Raw genomic sequence first — 24,201 nt, 5'->3', positions numbered from 1 at the left:
TCATAGTAATATCAGAGTGAATAGCAAGTCACCTGGCTGATTCAAGTGGTAGAGAATGTGACACCGCATCTCAGGGTGGTGAGCTTGAGCCCCATGTTGGGTGTAGAGATTACATGCATACATACAGAAGAAGAGTGAATAGTGTCATAATTATTATTATCATTGTTTTAATCCTATGCTGGTGGTTCTAGGTACAGAAATCAGCAATAGGGAATTTTTTCCTGTGCTATGTAAAGTAAGATTTCTTTTTCTAAAATTTCCATTTTATTTGTCTTCCAGAAGATTTAAGATTCTATAAACTTTAAGCATTTTTTTCTCTTTAATAATTACAGGCTGTAGAGGAATGTGTACCTTGCATATACTTTAATTATTATAGCAATAGGAAAAAAATCACAAACTTTTTATTTAAAAAAAGTTTGTTTATTCACTTCACTGTTTATTAAATTGATCAGATAGCACAGCTATATCCTCACTCTAATCCCATTACTGAATAACAAACAAAATAAAACAAACAAACAGAAAGCAGAGAAACAAAGCTGTAGACGGGGATACATGCTTTAGGCAATTGAAGTTATGCTAAGCATTAACTAAATACCAAAGCCTCTTTATCCTGAGGCCTGTTAGTTCAAAAAACAAGACGCAAACAAAACTTTTTCTGCATGGTATTTTCTTATGTGAGAAAGAAATTTGAGTACATGCAATTTGCACTATCTTTAGAGAAAGGAGGATTGCTTAGGTAAGTGGTTCTACTTTTGGCTTATTCTCAAACCTTTGCTTTATGAATATAATCATTAGGATCTTGGTGATTTTTATACCACTTCATATCTTCTTAGGGTCACTTCAATTCTACAAAATATTTTTGGAGAACTTAACTATCTTCAAAGGATTCTAAATAATCCATAGACTTGGAGTTGTAATGTATGCTAACATTAGAATCGCAAATTGCTGCCTGGCCTGATAACATAATAGTAAAAAATTTCCCATGAAAAACACTTAAATTGCATAACACATAAGACATAACACATAACCTATAGGTATTATCCGCTGTTCTTAAAAGTCATGTTTAAAATTTCAGATTCAATGGACTACAGCAGGGATCAGCAACTACAGCCCATGAGCCAAATCCTGTCAGTCCTCTGTTTGTTTTAATAAAGTTTTATTGGATCAGAGCCATTTCATCTTTGACTTAAGTAGTTACAACGGAGACCACCTGGCCTGCAAAACCTGAAATACTTATTATTTGGACTTTACAGAAAGTTTGTCAATCTCTGAATTAGACTATAAGAAAGATCAAAAGGAAATGAGATCATGAGTGGGGGAGGGGTTAGATGCTTAACCGACTGAACCATCTAGGTGCCCCTTTTCAAAGCATTCTGGTTTTAAATTCATAGTGATGGATGGAAATTGTCAAAGAATTCCATAATACGTTAGCTTGCCTAAAGGGCTTATTTCATTTTGGTTTTAATGTTAGGTCTCTATAAACAATAAATGTATTTCTCTGTTTTTCTTTTAACCCTACAGTATAATTACTGAATAAAACATAGCATGAGAAATAGGTTTGCTGTGAAATTAATGAAACATGTATTTCAGGGCTCTCACTTAAATGAACCCCTTCCAATACCGTCAAAGGACTCTAGTAATGAGTTGGTTGTGTTTACTTACAAACTCTTCAAAATATAGTATTTTCACTGAAGTCAGTTAAGAAGTTAAGAATACAGTCTTCTTCTACTTCAAGTTGACCTTATTATCTGTTGTCAGAGTGGCCTTAGGACTTTTTTCCTTGATTCAGGTAAAGAGATATTGAATTAGAGATACATTTAATTTAAATTTAATAGGATACATTTATGTGATCCATGTATGAATAGTCAGCCATTCCAGTATAGGTATGGCTCTTAAGAATATTTATATCTTGATCTGTCCAATTCACCCTATATCAGGATTCAAAAGCTGAAGTGTAATTGTGATAGCAGCCAAAATCTCATGGCTGGTAGAGGAGACAGGTCGGAAATGTCCAGAGGCAGAAACTCCAGAAAATTATTCTAATCATCATGCATGTGAAATAACAAGTGAAAAATTCAGTTCCAAAGGTGTCCAATTGGTACAGAAGTTCTCTCACAACCCTGAGATCAAGACCTGATTAAGAGTCAGTTGCTTAAAAAAAAAAAAAAAAAAAAAAAAGAGTCAGTTGCTTAACTGACTGAGCCACACAAATCCCCAGTACAAAAGTTATCTTTTTGATACAGGTTTTCCCAATTGGCTAACATTTTTTAAAGTGTAAGTCTGGGGGTGCGTGGATGGCTCAGTTGGTTAAGCAGCTGCCTTTGGCTTAGGTCATGATCTTTGGGTCTTGGGATTGAGCCCCATTTCGGTCTCCCTGCTCAGCAGGGAAGTCTACTTCTCTCTCTCTCTGCTTCTGCCTCTCCTTCTTGCTTATTCTCCCTCCCCACCCCTCAAATAAATAATCTTTAAAAGTGTACCTCTCTCTTAAGAGTAGAGTTACAAAGCCAGTAAGAACTTCACCACTCCTTTTTATGTCAAACAAAAACAAATTTTGATCAATTCTGAAAAGAAAAATCTACATGGTCTTTACATTCTAAATATGAAAAACAAAACAATATCGTAAAATTATTTGAAGACATGACTAATCAGTGTGCAGCCAAAGAGACAGGAAAAGAGATGTGGCAGTTAGAAAATGTTATTTTTCTACATTCTATCATTTCCATGGTATTGCTATCTTATTTGTGTCTTCTCAGTTTTCTCAAAGGCCAAAATATTGTGCCTTCCTGTAATCCCCATCCAGTGCCAACAGTGTTTTATTGAAGATTGAGACTGATAATTATAACTGAAGAATGAGTCTCTCAAGAGTTTGTAAGACAAGAGTCTCTGTCTTTGGTTTGAATTTGGTTACAATGATCAAACTATGTATGCATGCAGTACAATGAAATTAAAATAAAATAATTATATTTGTTCTCCTGAATTCACCGTAGTGCATTCTATTCCTAACCACTGCTGTAGACTGCAATATTTAATTTCAGTAGGAAGTCACTCTTTCTAGAGGCACTGATTGTGAATTTTTTAAAACTATTCATGTTCAAAACCTCAATGTCTCATAAACATTTTCCTAAAACCTATTAGAACAGGCATGTGCCTGTCAAGCCATAAGAGATGAAAGGTTGTATAATCACTGGCTGGCAAATTTCATGGTCTGAAGAACCATGCTTTGGGTTTTTTTTTTTTTTTTTTTTTTTTTTTCTCTTTCTTCTCATTTAAATGTTGACCTAAAAAGGAATGGATCATTCTTAAATGTGATTTCAGCTCGGCTGCTGGCATAAACTTGGGACTTGGAACATTATTATTGTTAGTTCCGATAATAAAATATTCAAGAATGCTGACAGACTGCTAGGTGCAAATCCGTATTAAATCTGTCTTTACTGAGTTTGTTTTAAGAAGATGCAGTACTGCATATGAAATGTAGGATCGTGGAATCCAAATAATCCAACTTACGTCAAAACTAAACAAATCATCTACCATGGTTTCAAGAAAATAATAATAATAATAGCCTGTCTAGAGAACATTATCTATAGCAACTTGTGAACAAAATCCCTCTATGAATACATTAGCATGCAAGTATAAATCTTGCAAGGTATGGATTCTGCTAACTCTCAGTCCCTAGGTTTTTAAACCTTCTTTGATAACCTAATATACCAACTTGAGATATGCATTTACTGACTAAGGAATTTCAAGCTTCAGAAATGCTGGCTGCCAACTTTCCAATCCTTCTTACTCCTGCATTAATTAATGCAAACTAATATGGTGAGTTAAACAGGGCTTCACGGCAGTTGCATAGAGTACAGTATGCTTGCTATCTGCTCTATAATGGAAACGCTGAATGTAGAAACTCAGAAAGTGGGAGGTTATAAATATCTCCTTCACCATCCCTTGCAAACAGATTAAAGTCCTAGTGACAGAAGGGAGAGTAAACCTCAGTCAGAGAAATCATCTTCCTATTAAAAAGAAATGTGATGTCCACTTTTGGACTCCCCTCAAAATTATCCTAAGAGACTTGGACAGGCTCCAGAACAGAATAACGAGAATTATTAGGGGAAAATCTGACATTCTTCTGCTATAGTAGACTTGTACGCAATTACGTCCAACACCCATATCAACTGACAGGTGCATTCTACTTCAGCTGAAAGGATAGAAATTGAAGTGGGAACTTCAGTGATTACAACCTCCAGATGATTTTGCTTGATAAGAAAGCTAATTTAACTATATGCAAAACATGTGACAATTGTAACTGGTTTTAGGGTTACATTCCTGATGTATACAGAGTGAATGGTTTCAGACTGAAAAACAATAGATTTGGAGAATACATCACAAAGTATTTAAGTCTGTATCTTTTCTGATACTGTTCAATTTACTCAGTAGTTTCTGAGTTCTATATGACAAAATCAGATATTATAAGGGTTTTTTTTTATGCCTCTGGTCTTCTTGATGTGTCAGTGTCATGGCTCATTGTGTCTGAAAATTTTGCAGCTTAATATCACTTTTTTTTTTTTTTTTCATTTCCCCTTGACAATCCTGAGTTAGGAACATCAAACTCCTAGCCATCAATGGAGGCAGAACCTTCCTCCACACATCATAGCATCAGCGTGGCTCCAGTCTTACAGAGAAATCACAGAGAGCAAGTCCCTCAGCACTCTTTTGTGTGGCATCAGTATGTGATTGACAATTCTGATTTGGTGGTGTATTTTTCCAGTAGACATTTTATTTAATCCAATTCTAATCAACTGATTGTTTTGTAAACACTAATTCTTAGACATTGTCCTAAAAGGATAAGACACAATTCTGCCTTGAAGCAGATCATATCCTGTTATATAAAACACAAATACACCAAGTCTTAGAATACAACAGAGTTTATGCCATAATCTATAATATACAAAATATAATATAGAATGAAATTTGCACAAAGTGTTCTGAGAGCAACCAATTATGGGACATCTCACTCAGCTTGGATGAATCTAAGAAAACTTCTGTGAGTGGATGATAGACAGGCTTAGTCTTGAAAGATGAGTAGGGAATAAGAGATAGAAAAGAAACCCAGACGGAGGGAACAAATACAAATGTCAGCCAGCTTGAGGAATCATGATTTTTTGGGAAGAAACTGCAAATAGTTTAATTTGGCACATGCAGATGGTAAATAGAGAACATTTCACAAAGAGACACAGCATCAATTTGGAGACTGAACTTTATCCTGGAAAATTTAGGAACTATGGATGGACTTTAGGAGATAAAAAAAGAAACGACATGATAAGATTCATATGTTAAATACATTGCTTCGTATATCTAATATGAAAAAAAAGGATAAAGAGAATTGGTAGTTGAAGGAGGCAAATGGGTTAAATGACAATACCCTTTACTGTAGGTACTAAAATATAATGTCATAGAGTCATTAAAAGGATTAGTGGAGGATGACAGGACTGGGTGGGGAATTCTGCTTTGCTACTCATTAAGTATGTAATTTTAGATAAAATATTTAACCTCTTTAGGTTATAGCTTCTATTTTAATGAGACTTAAGGAATTAAATATAATAGTATACGCAATGTTCCTAGTATAATTCCTAGAACATATTATCAAAAAAATATAAGAAATGCACTTAAATTATTATTTTCAATGATAGTAGCAATAATGGTAAACAAATAGAACACTCATTAATAATTTATCAAATATTGTGGCAAATGTAAGCTAAATTCATGAATAAGTTCTTGAAAAGAGAATGAGAGGGGCTCCTGAGTGGCTTAATCCATAAAGCATCTTCCTTCAGCTCAGGTCATGATCCTGGGGTCTTGGGATCAAACCTCCAGGGAGGTTTGACTTAACCGGCTTTTTAGGCAAGTAGCAGTGTAGTGGCTAATAGCACCATTTGGTAGGTTTGCTCTGCTAGGATGTTTAGTAGAGTATCCCCTAGCCTGAAATAGTTAATAGTCAACCAAAAATAATTTAAGGAAAGGGAGATATGTGATCAACTGTTGGCTGTGGACTGGACCCGGGTATGCCATGATTCTATTTTAGTTCAATGATGGCTCAGATAGATTAGGTCAGGGAGAGAGGACAATTGATTCCCATAGTGTAAAATATTTCTCAATGAAAACCCCTTCAGTTAGGAATCACTGAAGACTATGAAGACTGAATATATAAAAAAAAAAAAAATCAAATCTGTACATTAAGACAAAAAAAAATATTGCCAGAGGCAGTTTGCAAAGAAATTACATCTGGGTGTATTGAAAAGAATCCTAAGAGGAAAAGGTTCATTCAATGAGTGAGCTCTTTAGGGGAGCTATTATTTGATTAAGCAAGCTATTTATTTAAATAGAACGCGTTTTAGGACTAGTTTAATCCAGGCCCCGAAGGCTATTTTAATGGGTCTGAGGATTGCCTCTGCAAAATAGATCCGATATTTTGATCACTGCCAACTTAATCACAGGATAAACCCTTTTACTGAAAGTCACGCTAGGCTTCTGGTCAACTTGAGAGGACATTTAAGAGAGGTTAGGACTATGAAGTCTAGTCTGGTCCTAAGTAGCCTTTCCTTTGTCCTTTTTTTTCCAGAAGATTTTAGGAGAATCTAATTTATTGAAGAACTGAAGCATCTCAGAAGCAATGGGAAAATAGTATTGGAATTAAATGGGACCTGCTGAGAAAGCCATATCAATAGGGAAAGAAAAAAAATAAAATAAAATCAGAGCTCTCCCTTTGTTGTGGATGGTGCCTGTGATGAAAAGTTGATTAGCTGAACCAAACATGGCACGACAATGGTGCACATGGCACCACAAACATACAAATTAGTCAATCCAGTTGTGATGAATATAAATTTGGGGGGAGTTATGTTTTATTATTTTAAATTTATTTTAATTATTTATTTATTTGAGAGGGAGAGAGCAGGGAGAGAGGCAGAGGGAGAGAAATTCTCAAGCAGATTCCCTGCAGAGCTCAACCACCACCTGAGCCTAAACAGAGAGCAACTGCTCTACCTACTGAGCAACAGAGGCGCCCTGGAAATTGCGTTTTAATCACAAGAGGTTAGAGGGAATTTTTAGGGCTAACATAAAAATGGAGGAATATGCAATACACAAAGAAGATCTGATATCCACAGTATTTGAAAATGTTCAAAATGATAATATAATGGAACCTACATTTAGCCCATAAGTGTTGTTTATGATCTGCCCTTTTATTGGATCTCCATGCTATACTATAGTATATTGTTAACAATTCTGAATGTCATCTTGGCAATGAAAGATAGCATTTGTTTTCAAAACCGACAACCTGAGGGTTTATGTAATATAAAACAAACAAACAAACAAAACAAACAAAAAAAACCAGAAAGATAAACACTGTATTTTAAGACTTGTTACATTTCAGGAGGGATACTGGATTGTGAGAAAGAATGAAATGGGAAAAATCAAGTTGGCTACATATACTTTTCTATCATTTCTACTATTTGAAACAAGAATGTACATTTACTGATGACCTAAAAAAAAAAGAGAGAATGTATATTTTGTATTCTTAATTTTTAAAAATTAAAATGTATTTTATATAATGAAATTGGTGAACAATAAGAAATAAACAGAATTATAAACTAAAATAATTAATTATGGAAGTTAAATAACTTATGGGATATTTTCCATAGGGAACTGATGGACAAAATCTCTAACGCTTGGCATATGTACCCATTTGCTTATGTCTTTTATTTCTTTTGTTAGTGTTTTGTAGTTTTTATTTTTATTTTTTTTATTTTTTTAAAGATTGTATTTATTTACTCATGAGACACACAGACAGAGAGAAAGGCAGAGATACAGGGAAAGGGAGAAGCAGGCTCCATGCAGGGAGCCTTACATGGGAGCTGATCCCAGGTCTTCAGGATCAGGCCCTGGGCTGAAGGCGGTGCTAAACTGCTGAGCCACCCGGGGTGCCCTGTTTTGTAGTTTTTAGCATAAAAGTCCTAATATATTTTGTTGGATTTCCACTAAGTGTTCCATCTTGTGCAGCAATTGTATATGATATTGTAGTTTTAATTTTAAGGTCTAGATGCATATTGCTAGTATCTTGAAATACAACTGACTTTTGTATGTTGATCTTGTGTCAAACCTCCAGAAAAAAATATTGCCAGAGGCAGTTTGCAAAGAAATTACATCTGGGTGTAACTTATTACTTCTACAGGGTTTCTACAGATTCTTAGGGTAAGCCTACCTAGATAATTATGCCATCTGCAAATGACTGTCTTATTTCTTCTTTAATGATACGTATGTCTTTCCTTTTTTTCCTTGCCTTATTAATCTGAATAGAACATTTATTGCTGTGCAAAATAGTAGTGATAAGACAGACAGATATCCTTCCCCTATTTCTGATCTTAGGGAGAAAGCATTCATGGTTGAGGATAATGTTAGTTGTGGATTCTTTTGTGCATAATCTTTATCAATTTGAGAAATTTCCTCTTTATCTCAATTTTTCTGAGAGTTCTAATTATCAATGGATATTAAATGTTTCAAATGCTTTTTCCACATTGATAGAATCATACAATTTTTCCTTTTTGCCTGTTAATTTGATGAATTACAATGACTGATTTTCAAATATTGAACAAATCTCAACACCCACTAACATACTAGAAATGAACTTCACTTTATCATTATGTATAATTCCTTTTGTATGTTGTTGAATTCCACTTGCTAAGATTTTTAAAGTTTTGTGTCTATGTATATGAGAGATATTAGCCTATAGTTTCCTTTTTTTTTTTTTATTTGAGTTTGTATTACCCTTATCTGATTTCATTATTAGGGTAATACTAGCCTCATAAAATTAATTAAATGGGGCAGCCCAGGTGGCTCAGCGGTTTAGCGCTACCTTCAGCCCAGGGCCTGATCCTGGAGACGGAGGATGGAATCCCATGTCGGGGCTCCCTGCATGGAGCCTGCTTCTCCCTCTGCCTCTCTCTCTCTCTCTCTGTATCTCTCAGGAATAAATAAATAAAATCTTTAAAAAATTAATTAAATGTTCTATCCACTTCAGTTTTCTGGAAGAGATTGGGAAAGAGTATGTAGGACTTTATTATAGAAAACTCCAGTGAAATTAACTATGCCTGGATGGATTTGTTTGTTTGTTTGTTTTGGAGAAGGTATTCAAATTATGAACTTATTCTCTAAACAGTCTAAGAGTTTCTCAACTTATTTGTTTAATATACATGAGAATGTAGTTAATAGCTTTCTGAATTGTTTTTTTGTTTTGTTTTGTTATGTTTTCAATTTTAGTAATTTCTGTTCTTTATTATTTTCTTTATTCTGTTTGGTTTGAGTTTATTTTTCTCTTTTTCTAGTTCCTGAAGTAAGAGTTTAGACTATTGGCCTGAGATTTTGCCTTTTTTTTTAATGCATGCTTTAATGCTATAAACTTCTCTCTTGGCACTCACTTAGCTGTATTATGATATGATGTATGTTTATTTTCTTTAGTATTAGTGTGCATTTTTTAATTTCCCTTTAAGATTTCTTCTTTACCATGCAGATTATTTAGTAGCGTGTGGTTTTGTTTCCAAGTATTTGGATATTTTTCCTTCTTTTCCCACTATTGCTTTCCAGTTTGATATCACTGTGGTTGAACACGCTGTCTGATACAAATCCTTTATTTTTTTTTTCAGGTTTGTTTTATGGCACAATATTAGGTTTATTTTGCTACATTACCTAGGGGCAGTTGAAGATAATTTATATTCTGTTGTTGTTAGGCAGAGTGTTCTTGATTATATCACAGAAATTGTTGGTACTCTTATATTCCCCTATATCATAGCTGATTTTGGCTAGTTATTCTATCAATTATTATAGAGGGATGTCAAGTTTTCCAAATTTAGCTGTGAGTTTTCCTGTTTCTCCTTCAGTTCCATCAGTTTTGGCTTTACATCCTCTGCTATTGCAAAATGTCTCTGGTGATTGCCTTTACTCCGAAATCTACTCTATCATATGTAACCACTCCTGTTTCCTTTAATTTTTGTTTAAAACCTATTTTTTCAACTTTCATTTCCAAACTACCTATGTTGTTCTACTTGAAATGAGTTACATTCAGTTAGGCCATGCTTGCTTTTATTTATTTATTTTTTAATTGACTCTGGCATTCTCTATTAACTGAATTATTCTGAAGATTTCTATTAATGTGATTATTGATATGTTAAGGTTTATAGTAGAAAAAAAATGCCCATCCAAAGATATCCACACTCCAATGACTAGAACCTATGGATATACTAACTTAAGTAGCAAGGAGAATTATGCAGTATGATTAAGTTAAGGATATTGAGGTGACAAACTTACCCTGCATTACTCGGTAAAGTCAAAAGGATCTTTAACACATGGAGTTAGGATGGTCAGGGTAAGAAGGAGATGTGATGATGCCATGGCAAGGATGGGGCCAGAAGCCAAGAAATGCAGGAAGTATTTAAAAGCTGGAAAGACAAGGGAATAGATTCTCTTTTGGAGCTTCTGGAAGGAGCCAGCCAAGCTGACACCTTGACTTTAACCCAGTGAGAATGACTTTGGATCTCTAACCAGCAGACTTATAGGATAAAAAAAAAAAAATGTCTTGTTTTAAGCCACTTACTTGTGGTAATTTGGAATAGCAACAATACAAAAATAATACATAGCTAAAGTCTAGAATTTATTTTTTTTTTCAATTTGTTTTTTTGTTTGTTCCTCTTTTTTGTTTTGCCTACATTCTTGTGAGTTATTTGAAAATTTATTATTAGAATTCTACTTTGATTTATCTGTGGATTTTTTTAACAGTTTAATTTATGCCCAGTTTTATTGTCTTTAAAAAAGGGGAGAGCACTTATGTGAAAATACAGCCAAGTACATTCTTATCTATGATTACTTATTTCATATACTGAAAATATTTATTACTTGGACCAATCCTGTGCTATCCCACTTGCTATAAAATGAAGTTCTTACAATAAGTATGAGTAATTTATCCTTTTCAGGTAATGGAAGTACATATCAAATCTTCATTTGCATTGCAAACATTAAAAAAGAAAATAAAAATTTTAAAAATCTTAAGTCTGGTAAACCATGAATAAAGACCCACCACCCATAGCTCTGCTCTTCAGACATCAAGTTCTGCAAGGACACAGTATGTTTGCTGACTTTAAAATGTTTATTCTTTAAAGAATTAGTCACTTTTTATACAGTTATCCAAAGTTCTTAATGTTTCTTTGTCAATGAATATAATGGAATTTTCCAACTATATAAAAATTGCCTTTGCCCAAGAAACAGTACTTTACTGTGTGTACATAGTTGACTGACAAAATTCTCTATTATCCAGCATTGTAATTAATTGACAAAATAAGTTATTTCAACAGGAAGATTTCAGGATTTCCAAAAAGAAAGAAAGCAAGAGAGAGAGAGAGATACAACCTTCTATGGCTCAAAACACAGTATCATGATCCTATCTGCAGGCAACTTACAATAATTGTCAAATACAATTTAGTGATAAGAAAAATTGTTTCAGTGAAGAAAAGATATTTCTAAGTCCCACTGAAATACTGCTGTAGTTTAACTATACGTAAGAAATTACTTAACCTGCTATTCCAAATATATTTGGAATATATATGCCCATTTTTTAATATGAGCCTAACTACTCCCTCCCCAAAAAATAACTGCATTATATCTTTGTAATTAAGCAGAAAAAGCAATAAACAAAAACCCAGTGCTGGTGACACATATACAGGGGATCCACTTCTTTATTCTTCTCAAGACTGAAACCAATTCTCAGGACCATGAAGAGCTAGAAATTCACCTATTTTCAAGGACTTGTTAGTAGACTATGCAGCAACGTTGTTGTCTTTCCTGTATCAAAATCTGCAAATTCTCTCCCCTCCCCCAGGAACTCCTCTGAACCCAACTAGAAATCCTGGAGGGGTGGTGAAGGTAACACCCCAGAAATCCAGACCTCCTCTGCCTCTATGCCCCACACAAGCATGGTTTGGACGAAGCGTGATTCTAAATGTTTTGGCATTTAATCTTCTTTCTTCAGCACCAATTGGTCTCTGTTTACTCTTATCATCATAAGAAATAGTATCAAGAAAGGATTTGGTTTTGTCAAAATAGCAGTTAGGTCCAAGTGGATCCCCTTCATCTTCAGTATTTCCTTCACTGTTTTGGGTATCAACTTCTGAATCTCCTTTATCCTCATCATTTACAAGTGTCTCCTGCTTCTCAAGCTTATCTACTCTCAATTTAAGTTTATTAGGAAAGTGTCAATTTCCTCCTGTTAAAATGTGCATTCACACTTTCAAGATCAAAATGTTTCTCAAATCTCACTGGATCCTCCGAAACACCACATCCCCTGCCACCTATTTCACCCCCATATCCTCTCCTTGGAGCCCAAAGAGCACCTAGAACCACATCAGTGTCATAATTTTTGCTTCGATGTGAAATGTAATTTATAAAACCTGAGAAAAAGAAAATCTATTCTACGTACCCCTACTTTTGTCTATAATGTTCTTTTTTTCTGCCCTACTAATATTTCTGATATTTTAAGATTTCTTTATCTTTCTCTCATGCACCTGCTCCAGCATCTGCCGGGAAGGAATTCTGCATCAGAAAATCGGGCCTTTAACCCCTACCGGCCAAAAAGCAATGGAGATTTAAGAGCATAGGCGAATTAAAGTACACAAAGTTTAAAGACCAGGAAATGAGCAACCTAGAAACCATACTAACAGACAAATATTTCCAGCTGCTCTTTTAGGAAATTGAGCCATCTGTCTTCTCCTCTCCCTCCTTCATAGACTTTTTATGTCTGTTTTAGTGTGGCATTGTTTTGATTATACATTTAGTTATATTTATTACATAGCAATATGAATTATTTATACCTCTGGACTCAGATATCCCTTGTGTCCCATGTCACATCATCTCAGCTCACACTTGACATCATCTCTTGTTCAGCAAGCAGCTCCTCACAGTTGTAACTGACAGTACCTTGACTCAGTACTCCAAACATCTTTCCCCTCATTCCCTGGACTTCTGTCCTAACCTGTCCAGCATTAAGTCATGTTTGTCTTAGAAGTCTGAGACATTCTTTATAGCAATCCTTGAATGCAAATCCTCTCCTCTTCCATTCCTCTGTAAAGCATTCTAAGGCATGTTCTAGACAGATCCTAAAAAGGTCCAGTAAGATTGAGCCTCAGTAGTCTCTGTTTAACCAACTGGAGATTACACCACAGTATTGGCCTTTCCTCATTCCTGTTTTACTACTCCCCATCTCCAAATTCTGTTTCTAGGACACCTACCAAATAAACCCTTCACTCAGATTTTTTTAAAAGATTTTATTTATTCATGAGAGACACACAGAGAGAGGCAGAGATACAGGCAGAGGGGGAAGCAGGCTCTCTGCAGGGAGCCCAATGTGGGACTCAATCCCAGATCCTGGGATCACACCCTGAGCCAAAGGCAGATGCTCAACCACTGAACCACCCAGGCGTCCCTAGCTCAGATTTTGATAGACAGTGGGTTAGTTGCCACTCTATTATCCAGCATTGTAATTAATTGACAAAATAAGTTATTTCAACAGGAAGATTTCAGGATTTCCAAAAAGAAAGAAAGCAAGAGAGAGAGAGAGATACAACCTTCTATGGCTCAAAACACAGTATCATGATCCTATCTGCAGGCAACTTACAATAATTGTCAAATACAATTTAGTGATAAGAAAAATTATCAACTAACCCAGTCTAAGACATATATTTTACAGGAAAAAAAAATAGTACAGTAATATCATGTTTGACCTATAGAAATCAGAAAATAGAGTTGAGAGTTAACTTCTGTTAATTTGTAACTCAATGGATATTTAAAACCCTACCTGATATCAGAATGAAAATATTAACCCAGGACATAAAATGACAGTAAAGCAATAAGCTTTTTAGGTGGGAAAGCAGGAATTAAATAAGTAAGTATAGTAAATATGTAGAACAATAATGTCAAGTATTGTAAGTTCAGATTCAGAAGAGTATGGAAGAGGATAAAATTGAAATGAAGAATTCCTTCAATAAATTTGGGAAAGCTACAGATGACAAGGAATCACATAAATTATTTATATAAGAAAATATATCAGATAATATGACAAATAATATTATATGTTACTATGGTACTAAAACAAATAGATATAATATGGATTTCAATATGCAGCTTTTTTATTTTATTTTTTAAGATTTATTTATTTATTTATGATACACATAGAGGGGGGGGGCAGAGACACAGGAGGAGGGAGAAGCAGGCTTCATGCCGGGAGCCCGATGTGGGACTCCATCCCGGGTCTCCAGGATCGCGCCCTGGGCCAAAGGCAGGCGCTAAACCGCTGAGCCACCCAGGTATCCCCACTATGTAGCTTTTTAAATAGAATTCCCAGGACACAGTGAAAACTTTAAATAGTCTATACTGACAAAGTGATAAACTCCTTATTGATGAGACTATTGGAGGATTTAAGCAATAAATGCTTAAAACATTTCATGCATTTTTCTTTATCCCAAACACTGTTGAGGCAAATTTTTGTCCTTTTTATATAAAAAAAACACGATTATTGTTAAATCAAATAATTATTATAGTAATTGCAATTTGAGAACCTGTCAAAGCTCTACATTGTTCTATGAAAGTAGAGTCAAAAATTTTAATTTGTCAAATCCTTCGCTTAAGGCACAATGTTACTTTTCAAAGAGATAATTGTGGAAAGGCAAATACCATTTCTGAGATGCTTTCCCCCCACCATTGTCCCTTCGGTAAGGTTCATTACAAACGAAAATACTAAGAAAATGAGCTGTCAAATCTTTACTGAAACAATAGCCAATTTTGAATTATTGTCTCTGTATGTGTACTTATATTTTTAATTCTCCAAAGTACAAACCTATTTTCTAATCTACTATATACGGCAGAAATATAAGTGCTTTTCCTTTTTTATCATTTAAAATAAGTTTTAAAAATAAAATTCCCTAGGACATTAGAAATAATTGTATGGGTATGGATTTTTTTTTTCACAAAGTTATTATAAAAGACTATATTGGATGGGATAACTGATTTTTATATGAATAGAAATGGCAAGGTGTAACAATTTTAGAAACTATGTTTAAAGGGAAGAAAAGCATAAGGCAAAAGGTGGTAAGAGGTATTTCTGTATTTCTAGCTATCTTTTTCTTCCATAATTTCTTTCTTTTTATATTGTAAATTAAAAGGGTTTATGTAAGAGGCATAATGCCCATAGCTAGGTTCTCAATTTGTTTTGAACCTTTGGTACATCACTAAACACATAGAATCAGCTTTCTCCTATGTGGGATGAGAATGGATGTGGGACTAGCTGATTATATATTTCCGTTCCCTCTGATATCATATGGAATTTATATTTTTGTTTGCTTTGAGTAAATATAACTTTTCATCCAAATTCAGTAGTTGTAAATTAATCTCTTAGAGGAGAAAACAGTTACATAACAACAATTTTAAATAATCTGGTACTCAAATCAATATACCTGGACACTCTATCTTTCCTATTGGAAGTTGGCAATCACTATTTCACCAAATCATCTTGAGGAACATATTCTTGAAAATTTATGCTTTTCATTTGGAGGTCTTCATTCCTCATGTTAAAGCGTCTATTGGCTTAGACATGAGGCCTCATAAGAGACACACAGGTCAAGTTTTGTGAATGTGGAGAATCTTCTAGACAAGTATAGGAACCACACAGGAATGGAGAGAACTAGGGATTGGATATCTAGGACATGTTGGACTGCTAGTAGGCCTGGGCCTGTGGGGATGGCAATCTGACCAGGTATAGTACCCAAAAGACTCAGTACCTTGCCAGTAATCAACTAAGTTAACTCAATCTTTGTTTTCTATCTCTTCCATTTTAAGGCAGTTGTTAATTTTATTCCATTGAAAATATAGACTCTAAAATAACTGATTTTTTTTCAAACTCAAAATCAAATAATTTGTTTGCACCATTAAACTTCAGTATCATAGCTGCCAAAAGTAGTACACAGGAGATCCACACCTGTAAGATGTGAGAAACTTTGCATTTAAAATACATCTTATAATGACTCTATGTTAGAGGATTAAAGTTGCTACATTCGATTTTCATAACATGTACAGATTAATGTGACTTTGTATTTTGCTATTGTTCAACTTCAAAGATTTATTCACAAGCATGTAAATCATAATATGAAGCCCAGAACTCATCCATTCACTTTGAAAAAAGGTACCTCTTTTATACTTTCAGTCATTATTTGTTTTATCACCCAATTATAACTAAGTTAATAGTACTATATTCTCAGAAGGTATTTGAACATGAACATTTTTTAAAAGATTTTATTTATTTATTCATGAGAGATACAGAAAGAGAGGGAAGCAGGCTGTCCACTGTGAACCCTATGTAAGAGGGAGGTGGGGGGAAGGGTTGGGAGCACTAGATCCTGAACTGGGATCACGCCCTAAGCTGAAAGCAAACGCTCAACCCCTGAGCCACGCAGGCATCCTGATCATGAATTAATTGGTTTTCATGATGTATAAATACTATCAAAGACACCCTTTGGGTATCAGATATGGAAGTTACCTTTGACTACTCACCAAATGGTTAACAACTATTTTTTTTTTTTTAGATAAACTGTTAATCACAAATAGTAACATTAAAAAAAAAAAAAAAAACTACACATGTACCCACTCTCAAACTTACTAAATAAAACACTTTTGATAATTAAAATTTCTATGTAGGGGCACCTGGTTGGCTCAGTCAGTGGAGCATGCAACTCTTGATCTTGGAGTTGTGCATTGGAGCCCCTTGTTGGATGCAGAGATTACTTTAAAAAAAATCTTTGAAAAAAATCCTTGTATATTTTCCTCATCAAATATTGCTTTGTACCTCTCAGGTGTACCACTGCCCTTAATTCTATGTTTATCATTTCTTTGATTAAAAAAAAAAAAAAAAAGGTTTTGCCATTTTATACCTAGCCCCTAAAATTCTGCTTGTTCAGTTTCACATACTTTTGATCTTTATGTAAATGATATCATGCTAAGGTAGTCTTCTGTGACTTGCCTTTTTCCCCATTCATCCTTCCTTTTGTGAATTCGTCTACTTGATTCATATGGTTAAATTCAGTTCAATTTAATTGATAAATATGCATTATATGTATCTATTATCTGGTTGATTATATTTGAGCCATTTAAATATTTTTCTCATTAAAAACAGTTCACTATAAATAATTCTTGTATGTACTTTCCAATGCACACATCAATGATTTTTCTGAATTTGTTAAATTCATATAAATTGAATATGAATTGTTTTTCTGAAATGGAAAACAAGGCAAGATGGTTGAATTTAATATTGAACTCAATATTGAATTTAACAAGACCCAAATATACAAGGTTAATAAAAAATGATCAATTACCTTTTAATATACACACATGAAACAATTGGTAAATGATATTTTCAAAAATTTTATTTTGGTAATATCAAAAATATAAAATACCTAAGAAAAAATTCCACAAAAAACAAATCCAAGGTCATTTTTCTGAAAATTATAAATATTTTTAAAAGAAATTAAAGAATAGATAAATGGCAATGTATATCAAGTTCATTGGGCAGAAGACTTACTGTTAGGATAACAATTCTTCCAAACTGATCTACTACAAATTCTATTCATACCAATCAAAATTACATCAAGGGTTTTTGTGTGTGTGTGTGGAAATTGATAAGATGATTCAAAAATTTAGAAAACACTTAGATTTGCCAAGGTAAATTTAAAAAGAATAATGTTGTTGGACTTATAGTACTTGATATCATGACATACTATAAAGTGACCACAATTAAGACAGGCATTGGCAAAAGCATAGAAATAGTATAGATTACCGGATCAGAAAAGAAATTTCTGACGATGATTTAAAGACAATTAAGAGGAGGAAAAGAAGATCTATTTTATTATTATAACTAGATTGGATGGCATATATATGAAAAAAAAGAAAACATAACATCAATTCTTACATCATACTATGCAAAATAATTAACTCAAAATGTATCACAGACCTAAATATAAAACCTAATATCTAAGGCATTAAATTCTACAACAAAAGAATCTTTGTAACCTTAAGGTAGGCAAATATTTCTTTGAGTGAAAAAATAAAAATCATACAAGAAAAAAAGGCAAATTGATTGCCACCAAAATTAAAATCTTTTGCCCTTCAAAACACGTCACTAAGAAAATAAAGATGATAAGCAGAATATGGCAGAAATTTTCATGACACGTATATACACGAACTTACATACAAAATATATAAATAGCTCTCATAATTCAATGAGAAGACATACCATGTAGTAAAAACAAGCAAAATATATTTTTTAAAGATTTTATTTATTCATTCATAGAGACACAGAGAGAGAGGCAGAGACACAGGCAGAGGGAGAAGCAGGCTCCCTGCAGGGAGCCCGACAGAGGAGTTGACCCTGGGTCTCCAGGATCACACCCCAGCTGCAGGTGGCACTTAACAGCTGTGCCACCAGCGCTACCCACAAACAAAATATTTTATCAGAATCTTCATAAAAGACAAATATAAATAGCCAACAAGAACATGAAAAGATGATTTGAAAGCATTGGTCATCAAGGACATGCAAAGTCAAACCACAGTGAGATACTGCTATGTATCTATTGAAATGCCTCAAAAGTTAAAAATCTGGAACATTGCAAGTGTTCCCTGCTAAAGGGAAGATGAAAGTGTAAAATCACACTGGAAAACCTTTGGCAGTTTCTCAAAACTTGAATACATCCTATCATATGACTGGGGCAATTGACTTACAGATATTTAGCCAAGAGAAACAAAAGCATGTATCAAAACAAAGGCTATACAAAAAAATTTATAGCCACTTCATTGGCCATAGATCAAAGGTATAAATAATCCAATTGTCCACAAATTATAATATATTCTTACAATGGGATACTATTTAGCAAATAACTGTTGATACACATCAACATAGAAGAGTCTTAAAATTATTTTGCTGATGAAAAGAAGTCAAGAAAAAAGAAAACATGCTATATAAACCATTATATAAATTTAGAGAAAAGGCAAACTCATTTAGAATGACCAAAAGCAATTTAGTTATTATATGCAGACACAGATGGAGGAATGGAAGGGATTCAAGAAGAGCATTAAGAATTTTCCTGGGGGGAATCCTGGGTGACCTAGTGGTTGAATGTGTGTCTTCGGCTCTAGGCGTGATCCCAGGGTCCTGGGATCGAGTCCCACATTGGGCATCACATAGGGAGCCTGTTTCTCTCTCTGCCTGTGTCTCTGCCTCTTTCTGTGTCTCTCATGAATAAATAAAAAAATAAAATAAAAAAATAAAAAAAGAACTTTTTTGGGGTGTTTGCTTTCCTGATTGTTGTGATGGCTTCACAAGCATATACATCTTCCCCAACTGACCAATTATTATTAATTATCCGCTGTATTTCAATTATCTTTTAGAAGGTCATTAAAATAGAAAAGTCTGATACCCATGATGATGACGTAAGAGTATTTTCTAATCAGTGAATCATGGAGAGGAAACTCTGTTCCTTTTATTGTACCAGATTCATATTTTTCATCCACAACTAAAATCATCATACCTATAACTCTGGATTATATTTATGAGTTTTCCTATATCTTCCTCATGATTTCCCTGTACACCTCGTTGATAGCAGATAATTTACTTTTTTTTTTAGGATTTTTAAATGTTATTTATTAATTTAAGAGAGAGAGGCAGACAGACAAACAGACAGAGCATGACTGGGGAAGGGGCAAAGAGAGAAGCAGACTCCCCACTGAGCAGGGAGCCCAACATGGGGCTCGATCCCAGGACCCTGGGTGACCTGAATGGAAGGCAGACCTTTAACCAACTGAGCTACCCAGGTGCCCCACAGATAATTTACTTCATAATATATTATCTATTCACTCACTAATGATTTATCAAGCACCTACTTTATACTAGACAATGTTATAAGCACTGAGACACAGTGAAAAATAACATTCCATTTAAGTAAAAAGAGACACAAAATCAATAAGTATATTCCAAAGTAAATTATATAAAGTAGAATAAAGTAATGTAAAATATGTAAAATTGTTGAATGAATGGAAGAGTGAATGAATGAATGCAAACTTGTCTTGAAAGTCCAAACACACATCTATTGCTTTCCACTTAAAGTAATAAAAAATGAAAAAAAAAAAATAATAGAAAACCTAACTAATAGGAAAGAAAGTATTTACTATTGTCATAAAATAGGAAAATTGTAGTGAGGAAATTATTGTCCTTGTTTCAGCCACTCACTGTTTCATCTGTCATCCAGGCTCCTTGTGTCTTTCACCTTTACCAGCCTTACTGTTTTTGATTTGTTCCCATTCTTGTTGCCTCATTATCATGGCTCAGCTGCTGAACTATCAGGCTTTTAGAGGGGGGCTTAAAATTATCAATACATAGTTCTTCTGTCTGTCTCTTTCTCCACTCTGGAAACACTGCAGAGATAGTTGCAGAAATCAGAGTTTAAAATTTCATCTTTGTTTCTGAAACTCCTCACTTGGTGACACAGCTCAACACTGTGACAGAACGATTCTCTAGAAAGCACTTGTTCAATTAGATACACAAACATGCGCCGTGACCAGCCCAGCTAGACTTTGGAAGGCCTCCCTTTCAAGGACAGACTGTACTGTGGTATGTTTACCATCTGAACCAGCAAGGGAAACCTTTGTTCTGAAGATAAATGCCCCCTGGGCTAGGCTACACATGTTCATTTTTCTCAATCTCTCTTCCTTTCTTGGAAAGGGGTGCAAGAAGTACGAAGAGGTTGTAAGCTGTCTCTACACTGGCCAAAAACCAAGAGAATTTTCTATAGAGTCCTGGGACAAAAGAGAGAGTAGATATCCACCTTTATTTGAAGTGGATTTAAAGTCTTTTTATCTGCATTATAGGAAGAGTAGAAATATCATGAGGTGAAGACTAAAAAGTAGCTGAACCTAGGCATGGTATGGTCATCTGTAACCAAAATAACACTGAATCTGAACTGAAGAAAAAGCATTTGACACTTTGAGCTTATTACAAACCTCTTTGTGATGTTCTCTGAATTTTGGGTATTTTCAGAGGAGGTTCTATACATTCATGTATTATCTATCTATGTATCTCTCTAATCTATCATTTACCTATCATTAAATAGCAGATCCCACAAATACCTATTATATACTCTGAATTATGACACAAAAGACTGCACTGATGACAAAATTACCCGAATCAATGAGAAAAGGGTTTGGAGCTTGAAACTATAAATAAGCAGTCTTGTTTTTTTTTTTTTTTTTTTGTGACAAAAGGCTAACCCTCAAAACCAAACTAGCTGCCTTGAAAATATTGAATCTGAGTCAAAGTGAGAACAAAATGGAAAGTTACATAGCATCTCAGGAACCAGACAAAGGTAAGTGAATGACAATTAAGGAAAAAAAAAAAAAAAAACTAAATAAAAGTCTGTAGATATGTTTCAAGATAATTCATTTTACATCCACTTTGATCTATCATTTAAAAGAAGCAAATTGTTTGCCCTCAAGAATGCTGCACTACTAAACAAAGCTTTAAAAAAATTACCTTATTAAAATTGTAATATTCTCCCAATAATATAGCCTAAAATAGTTAAAAAAGAATTAATGCATCTTTTTTATATCCCCTCTGCCCTCTTCTCTCCATAGTATCTTGGCTGGTTTAGGATCTACTCTTTGGCTTTTAAAATATTGTATGTCTAAAACAAAAACATCCAAAAAATTAAAGCTAATAAACTCGTATGTAATGATGAATATAAAGTTTTCCACAAAATTATATGTAATAGCTGAGGATGTGCTTGAAAACACACATTAATTAGTCTGTGTCCTCCAAGAAGCTGATTCCAAAAGGACGTTAGATACACCAGAGATTTATTAAGGGAACAGCCTGTGAAGGCCAATGAGGAGAGTTTCTGTGGAAAATGGGAGAATCTTCAGACTATGATCCAGTTTTGTTTTGTTTTGTTTTGTTTTGTTTTTCCTCTTAAGAAAGAGGGATAAAGGAAGAAAAGAAGATCTTTGAAAGCCGTGTGGTTCTGAAAATGTTTTGGCAAGGTTGACAGAGAAGTGAAATGTGATTTCTTCAGAACCAATGAAGGCCTAACACGTGCCATGCTGGCTTGTCAGTGCTAGGACATGAATCACACAGCGCTACATCTTATACCTTCCCATTTCCTTTGCTCCCATCCTCTCCCCCCACTTCCTTCCTTCCCTCCCTTCCTTCCTTCCCTCCCTCCCCATTCCCCCTCTTTCCCCCTTCCCTCTCCTCTTCCTTTCTTCCTTCTCTCCCCCTCCCTCCCCTCCCTTCCTCTTTCCTTCCTTCCTTCCTTCCTTCCTTCCTTCCTTCCTTCCTTCCTTCCTGTTATAGGTGTTAAGCACTATCTTTATTGATTGCCCAAATATTTGTCCCTAGGGATGACATCTCCTCAACCTCCTGAGGGTCAAGACCTTTTACCTGTGCCTCTGGTCTTGCTGGTTAATTGTGGCCTCCTGGCTTCTGGATGTGAAGTAGCTACCCTTCAAGGGTCCACCTTTTCCATGAGCATTAAGAACCTCAGTTCTGTAACCACCTGTCCTGCACTGTAGCCATGAGGTCATACATGATTGACAAAGCCTTTAGCTATTACTAGACTAAAAACCTGCCACAACTGTTACATTATAATTATAGGTATCCAAAACCTAGCTGTCTCATATCATGATAGTATTAGGCATATGTGTTTTAAAAATGTTTATTTTTTTCTCAAAGATGTTATTTATTTATTTGACAGAGACAAAGAGAACCAGAGACAACAAGTGGGCAGAACAGCAGAGGGCTCCCTACTGGATATGGGGCTTGATCTTAGGACCCTGGGATTGTGACCTGAACCTAAGGAAGACACTTAACAACTGAGCTACCCAGGCATCCCTAGAAACATATTCTTAAAAAAAAAAAAAAAAAAAAAAAAAAAAAACTTTAGCTGTAAAATTGCAATTATAAAAATTATAAATTTGTCTTTGATTTTAATGGAGCTGTTGACTAAATAGGAGAAATCTCTTGTAAAATTAAAAGTTCTCAAAGAAGTGACCTAGGAACAGGTGATCTAGAACAAATGTGGTTGACATGAGACTATTTAAACCTCTATACAGGGGATCCCTGGGTGGTTCAGTGGTTTGGCACCTGCCTTTGGTCCAGGGTGTGATCCTGGAGTCCCGGGATCAAGTCCCACATCAGGCTCCCTGCATGGAGCCTGCTTCTCCCTCTTGCCTATATCTCTGCCTCTCTCTCTCTCTCTCAGTCTGTGTCTCTCATGAATAAATAAATAGAATATTTAAAAAAATAAACTTCTATACAGATAGATGTTTTACATTGTAATAATTTTATATTTATCTTAATATAAATTAGAAGACAATATAATTACCACCTCAAACCTATTATTCATAGATATTAAATATATGTTTAAATAAAAACACTTAAATAATTTTTAAAAACACACTGGTATACTAAAATACAACCACAAATTTAGTAAGGTTTTAAAACAATAATTTAAATAAAAATCTAAGGTTGGTAATGGTACCAGTACAAACAAATATTTGCTAAAGTTGAACATACGATTATCCTATGATTCAGTATTTCTGTTTCTAGTTATATATGTCCATCCTATTAAAAATTATTTCTGGGCAGCCCCAGTGGCTCAGTCGTTTAGCACTGCCTTCAGCCCAGGGCATGATCCTGGAGACCCGGGATGGAGTCCCATGTTGGGCTCCCTGCATGGAGCCTGCTTCTTCCTCTGCCTTTGTCTCTCTGCCTCTCTCTCTCTCTGTGTCTCTCATGGATGAATAAATAAAATCTTAAAAAAAAAATTCTTATTTCACCAAAATATACTAAAAAATATTACTAGCAATCTTATGATGGTGAAAATCTGAAAACAACTCAGATGGTGTATGCACACAATGGGATATAACACCGCAGTGTACAAGAACAAAGTATTGCCACTCATCAGAGATTGGATGATTTTCACAGATATATTGTTGAACAAAAGAAGCCCTACACACACTAAAGGACATACTGACTGATTCCATTTACATAAAGTTCAAAAGCATGTAGAACTAAGCTGTGGT

The 24,201-nt window shown here is 34.6% G+C and overlaps 2 long non-coding RNA genes and 1 pseudogene across 2 annotated transcripts in view; 2 read left to right on the top strand and 1 right to left on the bottom strand.

The window, feature by feature from the left end:
* Nucleotides 1–24,201, top strand: part of LOC144302731 (uncharacterized) — a 28,441-nt gene that overhangs the window by 1,818 nt on the left and 2,422 nt on the right. The window lies entirely within an intron of this gene.
* LOC144291548 (protein LSM14 homolog A pseudogene) lies at nt 11,831–13,027 on the bottom strand (annotated as a pseudogene).
* On the top strand, nt 16,195–23,101 carry LOC144302740 (uncharacterized). Its single transcript, XR_013369770.1, has 2 exons — nt 16,195–16,261; nt 22,872–23,101. It is a non-coding gene; the product is annotated as an uncharacterized LOC144302740 (long non-coding RNA).

The sequence above is a fragment of the Canis aureus genome, chromosome 2 (genome assembly GCF_053574225.1).
Source record: "Canis aureus isolate CA01 chromosome 2, VMU_Caureus_v.1.0, whole genome shotgun sequence".
NCBI lineage: Eukaryota > Metazoa > Chordata > Mammalia > Carnivora > Canidae > Canis > Canis aureus.
The sequence above is the reverse complement of the archived record's forward strand: the minus strand, read 5'-3'. Positions and strand labels throughout refer to the sequence as shown.